Genomic DNA, 7233 nt, shown 5'->3' with positions numbered 1-7233 from the left:
CTGAGATAGCCCCCTTAGTTGTCACTACTTCTGCGCTCATAGTTTCAGTGAGCATTCACATAATGCTACGCAATAGCTCATGATTCACCTATGGAAATTTATCAAACACAAAACTTGCTAGCAAAAGTTCGAAGGTTTCATGGTTCATGTGTGCCTGAGAGCTTAACAACTCAATTCTCAAAATGCCAAGTGTTTTTCACTGGGCAGGCACTTGTAATTTATAGGAACTTTCAAATTAAAATCTTATTGTTCCCCCCAAAATCAGGTCATTAATGCTAGATTGGCAGCAGATTTTCAAAGATATAGTCCATAAAGTCTGAATTAAATGCCCCCCCCCCACTCCATTTGGCAGTTTTTTCATCGTCAAATCATGAACAGTGACTTTAACGGTCACTTTTTGGATGCTCTGTGCAGTTGCTTCCTTGGTAGCGCAGCCCCCTGCGCACTTCCGTGGGAATTGAGACATATCTTCATTTCGTGCAGTTCCCTGATTGCACAACTCTCTAACACGGGTAGTGTATTTTATAGTCTTGTGCTTCCTTTCATCTGCTTGGAGCACTAACACTATGTTTCCCTCATATATTCATCTAGCTGGATCACCGGTGTATGGCTTCAATCAGCTGCCATTCCCTTTCACTGGGAAGGGTTCTCCATTCAATTTGACCAAATGAATTGCTCCACCATCGGTAATCTCCTCGATAACATATGGCACTAGCAAGTGCATCGTAAACTTCCCTAGAAATTTATCAAATTTACTGTCATATAATAAGACCAGATCATTTACCTTGAAGGTGTGCAGTTTGATGTGCCAATTGTTCCATGCCTTTTCATTGATGAAATCCAGCTAGAAATTAGTCCTCCTCAAGCTCTTCTAGCTGCACGAGCCTCTCTTCCAAGGATCCGCGGTCCACGATTCCTTTGAGTGCTACTATGTGCAGACTAGGTACACTTTATTCCATTGGCATCACAACTTCTACACCATACACAAGTCTGAAAGGCGTTTTCCCAGTCAACTTCTTGTAAGTCATTCTATAGGCCCATAGCACCACTGGTACGTGCACATCCTAGTCATTTCTCTAAGCATTGCAAACCTTCCTTAGTACGTTCTCGAGTATCTTATTGAATGCTTCCATCGTCCCATTGGCCTACGGGTGATAAGGCATACTCTTATGATGATACACCTAAAATTCTTTTGTCAACACACTAATTGTTTTGTTAAGAAAGTGCGTACCGCGATTGCTCATTAAGATCTTTGGACAACCAAATCTTGTCAACACATATTCAAAAATAAGCTTTGCCTCTATCGTGCCTGTATAGTCCTTCACGGGCTGCGCCTCCACCCACCTAGTCAAGTACTCAATCGTGGTAATGAGGCTTAATTGGACCAACAAAGTCAATCGCCCATTTCTCAAATGGTTGTAACATTACCTGCGGCATCAAAGGTAGTTCATCCCTCCGCGATGGCCTACTAGTCCTTTGACATGTTTCACATGCCCTATAATATGCTTTCACATCCTTATGCAGGGTTGGCCACCACAACCTAGCACATAGAACCTTCTGCATTGTTGCTTTTCCTACATAATATCCTCGTGCAGCTCCTCCATGAGCCTCTGCGAGAATGTTGCTTCATTCAAATTCAAGTACATAACATTGCAATATTTCTTCTGACCCCATTTTTTACAAGTACCCTACAATGACGAAGAAGTCTTTCGCGTGCACCACTAACTCCTTCTTCGTCTGGCTTGTATACCCTTCTGGAGTAGCTCCCTTTGTCAGGAAATGTATGATATCTTCAAAGTGACTATCCCCGACGAGCACTGCAAAGAGCTATGTGGTAGGCAACACCTCCTCCAAATTAGTAGGTTCCTCTCCCATTTCAATGCACGACAGATTATCAAGTCCTACATTCAGTCATCTTGGCTTCACAATAACTTCAAATTCATACTCCTGGAACAACAACAACCATCTGTAGATCTTCCAAGACTTCCCTTTTTATACAATATCTCCAAAACCGACACAAATTATCTAGACTAAGGGCAAAAAACCCTTTTAAATTTAGACATCTTCATGCTCCACGACCACAAAATGTGAAGACTTTACATTTCTTTACAAAATTCAGGCCTTCTGCCCCAAATCTTGGGTGTTTAACCCCAAAAGTGACCCCCAGGGGACCCATCCCCAGTTGTTCGAGCAACATCAGCAGTAGGCAGTGGGCGCTATTTGGATGGGTCTACACGAGCTGTAGATCCATGCCTCACACATGCCGACCAGCATGGTGCCCACAAGTGTGACCATTGGAACCTTAGAAGCCGCAGAGATGTTGCGCGCTAGGGACCCCCAAGCCATAGTGCTGCCAAATGGAGCATTGATGACTGCAACTGACTCTGACAGACCTGTTGTCTGCACCCTCAAGGACATGGGACTTAATCTACTAGTGCTTCCTAGTGAAGTGCTTACCTTTTGCAAGACAGTATGATCGTCGAACTTCGGGCCCGTGATCACGTGCTTTGCAGGTGATCAGTGAGAAGAAGGTCAAGAATGCGGAGATGGTTGTACAGTGTGACTCTGCCATCAAGCTTGTGACTGAACTCACAGAAAAGAATCACTGCCTCACTAAGGTTGTGGATGAAGCATGCCAGACTATCCTAGAGCTAGACATCCCTCAGGTTCAGCCAATCGATGTGTAGGTTCGAAAACTTGTTGCGGGAGTGTGAGACACACACACAGAGTTGGCTAAGGTTCAGCTAGAGCTTAATCTCAAGATCATGGAGTTGCAGTTGAAGGCCTAGCATTTGACTCCACTGGAAGTCAAGGAGCAGCGTGTGACTGTTGTGACAGATGCGGTAGGAGGTGCAACGATGGACTGCACAACACTTTTTGAGCAGTATCTCAAGGTATTCACCATCCTACAAGAGGATCCCAATGTATAAAGGCTAGAGATAGAAGCATGGGAACTATAGTAGTGCTACGACGAGGTTAAAGCAATAGTTCATGCAGAGGCTTGTGAAGGTGCAAGAGGCTAAGGCACTGAAGGAATAGGTAGACACAGCGCAACATAAGGAATTTAGGCTAAAGCCTCACTTGAAGACTTGGTTAGATGAGGCCTATGAGATCATGACCACCATTGAAGGAAAGTTGGTCAGTCTGCAAGAGACTCAGCAGAAGGTATAGGCTGATAGCGTAGTGCTAGTGACAAAACAATTGGTCGAGGAGCTGAAGCAGGCGGTAACACAGTGTGCCGCCGAGGTAGCAGTTGTCCAAGTCGAGCTAGGAGGTCTTTGTGACAAGATATCTGCACCAGCTGAGTGATTCAAGGACAAGTCACCATGTTTGTGTTGGGAGCTGGTTGGGAACTGGTCCCCTGGGGGTCACTTTTGGGGTTAAACACCCAAGTTTTGGGGCAAAAGGCCTGAGTTTTGTAAAGAAATGTAAATTCTCTACATTTTGTGGTAACGGAGCGTGAAGATTTCTAATGTTAAATGGGTTTTCCATGCTTAGTCTGGATAAGTTTTGTCGGTTTTCGAGATCTACCCATGGTCCGCAGACCATGGGATTGTATAACAAGGGAAGTCTTAAAAGATCTAAGTAGACAATACAGTAAGTAAGTTAGTAGTCATGAGTCATTGATTGGGGAGAGCTAAGAGCGAGAATCTTAGCAGAGAAAGAGGCTCTGGAGCTGAGTGCGCAGAGGCTTAGGGTAGAAGCCCGAAACTAAGTGCATGAACCCATGGAGCTGTGTGTGTAGGGCGTTTAGAGTCTGTACTGGGAACTTGAATAAAAAATAAGGAGAAGTATTCTGAAATCACTGTGTTTTATGTCTCTGATTATTGCATCCGATTATGATTTGTTAAGTTCTGGGTTTACATTATAATGTTAAATTGATGCACAAATGTATCTGTTTCTATCTGTTATTTGAACAAAAGTAATAATATATGTTTACACGAGGGTAATCTTAATTGGATGATAAATTTGGTTAAGCACTAAGATAATTACAGATACGAGACAGTAACATAGTTACAAAGGTGCATAATTTCCTGAATCATTGTTCAGGGTTGCGCGAAGGATAGTCGGATAACTTCGCAAAGGTTCTGAAAGACGGAAGAGGAAATACATCGATAAGCACTAAAGGCTTATTCATCTCTGTGAAGGCAGGGATTAAGGTAAAAAACTGACATCACAACCATCTCAGTGTGCGGAAACTTGGTTCCTGCATTCCCCCTATACTGCTTCAGGTGAGACTTTGGTCCGTGCCTCGCAGACTAATGCCAAAAGGGAAAGTACTGTAGGGATTTTCTTGGTTGCCTAACGTTGAACCTAGGTCAGGGCCCATCAAGCCAACAAGACAAAGGCCCATGCTTTGGCATGGAGGTGGCCCATAGCTTAGTGTGGACTTGTGGTGTTGGTGCCAAGCCCTGGTCATGGAAAGTGAATGTGGAACCATGCTGGGGTGGGGTGGAACCATGATAGCAGACCCCCCCCTTTGTTCATACAATGAATGAGACACCCCTTGCTTATTGTTGATTTAATGTATTAAATAAGAACCATAAATTTGGGAGCACAGAAGCCTAAAGGGAATTGTGATAATTGACCCCCCTAGTGATGATAGGATTGGGGGGGTTTATTTGAATTAAAATCATTTTTTTTTCCACTGATTCCTCAACCATTGATCCCCTTTCATTTAAGTATACATCCTTTCTATAAGTCGGGCGGTGTATGTGGAGGGCCCATGGAAAATTCTACGTTTCCAAATATTAAATATATTTTCTGTAATGTAAACTTTGTTAAGGTGGTTGTCGGGGAGGCATAATATATATCTATATCTATCTATCTATATATATATATATATATATATATATATATATATATATATATATATATATATATATATATATATATATATATATATATATATATATATATATATATATATATATATATATATATAGATATGTATATATAATCTGGATGTGGGGATATGGTAGACCCCACCTATTATATTAAAATATATACATGTCATATGGGTAAGATGTTGGGCTATGTGATAATGATGTCATGGATTAAGTGCACATTAGAGGTCCATGTGGGCATGGAGATGGATGTGGAGTGGTATGTGGGCCCGTATTTTTTTATGCAAGTGTAGGACTTGCATTATTTAAATTAATTTAAATATATGTGTATTACATGTTGTGTCGTCCATGGAGCAAGAGTATCCAAGTGGATTTTAATAATAAGGAATATATATGTGTGTGTGTGTGTGTGTGTGTGTGTGTGTGTGTTTTATTGCTAGAATTCAGTCATGTGTGGCTAACCTACTGGTCACGTGAAAAGAAAAGGAAGTATACTAGTTTACCTCTAATAAGGAACTATGGAAATATCAGAAGAACAATAATTTATCAGTTGAAATGGAAGTGGTGCATATTCTAGGTACTACTAAGTGATTAACAAGATGAAGGTAGTGACAGGCCTATTGGAGCCATACATATAAGTTGAAATTTTGGACATGGATGAAATTGGGAAAAACTAGTTGAACTTTAGAGGATCATAGTTTTCAACTCATAAATCAAAATTTGGCATATGACTAGTTAAAAGAGAGGGTATTTAATTCAAATTGCAATTATCCACCCATAACATTAATATTGGGCCAAGAAATCTAGAAAAATCTAATGCAAACCTACATATTCTCTAAAAGGGGAAAAAACGACCTAACAGGCTATATAATTCCAGAGCGGTTAAATTTTTCCTTGGTGTTGTAATTGTGCAAATGAATAGTAAATGGAGAGATATTAATAAGGAAAATATCTAGAAAAACCTAGAATTTATACTTAGATAAGAATTTTGGGACAAAAGCTTCCAAAAAGCTACAGGTGTTGAAAAAATGATAGTTCCCTCAAGACTTCTTGATGGCATATCCTTCATCTTAGGAATTAGAAATTGACAAGTGACTAGTCTGTTATCACTCCGTAATTTCTTAGGGTTGTGAAAGAAACCTAGAGGCAACCACATAACCACTTTTAAGCTTACAAACTAGCCCTTCGAAACTCATAGAGGGATCTCTCTATTGGATTTAGATTTGTTGTTGTGGGATTTTAGGCTAGTTATTAGGTTCAGATTTTGTTTTTTTGAAATGTTTGGTTGAACCTGAAAAGAAATGCCATTGTGAAATGGAGTCAAAGAGTCTTAGGGTGATCAAATACAAAAATATCATAACATATTGAAACATGGCAAGGTAGGCGGGCTATTGGATTTTTGAAGCTTTGTGGAGTGAAAGGGAGGAAAATATTCATATTCAATTTAAACATAGAGCATTTTAACATGAATTCTATATTTGATCTCGGTTTGAAAACATATATATTTCTTATAAGGTAGGACAGATTGTAATTAAAAAAGTTCATCACTTCATCTTATTTTAAACAATATAGATAAGAAAGGCATATGAAAAAAAAAGATATAGCAAGTTTAGAACAGAAAAACCATCACCAATTTTCCTGACACATGAATCTTGGAACGAATTCCTATATTAATGAAATGATCACTTTAGCTCAGTACACAACTTTACATCAAATATATGCTTTCTTGCTACAAGTTCCAACCCTTTGTTCATTACAAATGAAACAATATATAGAATAAACATCTCCTAAATTGTTACAATAATTCTAGAATAAAATCCTGAATAGTAACTAAAAATAAAATAATATCTCCAATTTATTTGCTAGAAATATTGAACTTTTCATTCAAATATGGAATTAGTTCACTAAATGATGGAAATCTATAAAATGATCCTCAATCTATTGATCTTCTGCTATTACGTGTCTTAGAATGATGATATCTTCATGCCCTTTAAATCTAGAGTTGTTGATTTTTCTGCCATTTGTCTTTCAGCTGATAATTTTGTGCCTTAAAATCTGAGGTTTGTTAAGTTGTTCCTGAAGATCTGTCAATTTCTTCAATTGCCTAAAGATTTTATATCACTTTTTGACAATGCTTCACCAATGTCATAAAATATTTTGGAAGGAAATGTTTTTCAAATATTTTGTAAATGAATTTCATATTTCTCTATTTTCATGAATTTATGAAATCAAATCCTCAAAATATCACCTCAAATAATTGCACCCATAAATCCATCCATTATTTGAAATTATGTCTTGTTTTAAAATCTTTTAAATCCATGTCTTGTTTTTCCTTCTTATGGATTTTCAAAACTATGTGTTGTTTGCCTTCCCATGGATTTCCAAA

Source organism: Pinus tabuliformis, chromosome 9, assembly GCF_031772625.1.
Source record: "Pinus tabuliformis cultivar Carrire ecotype Pingquan chromosome 9, CPIR1, whole genome shotgun sequence".
NCBI lineage: Eukaryota > Viridiplantae > Streptophyta > Pinopsida > Pinales > Pinaceae > Pinus > Pinus tabuliformis.
Note: the sequence above shows the minus strand (reverse complement) of the source record.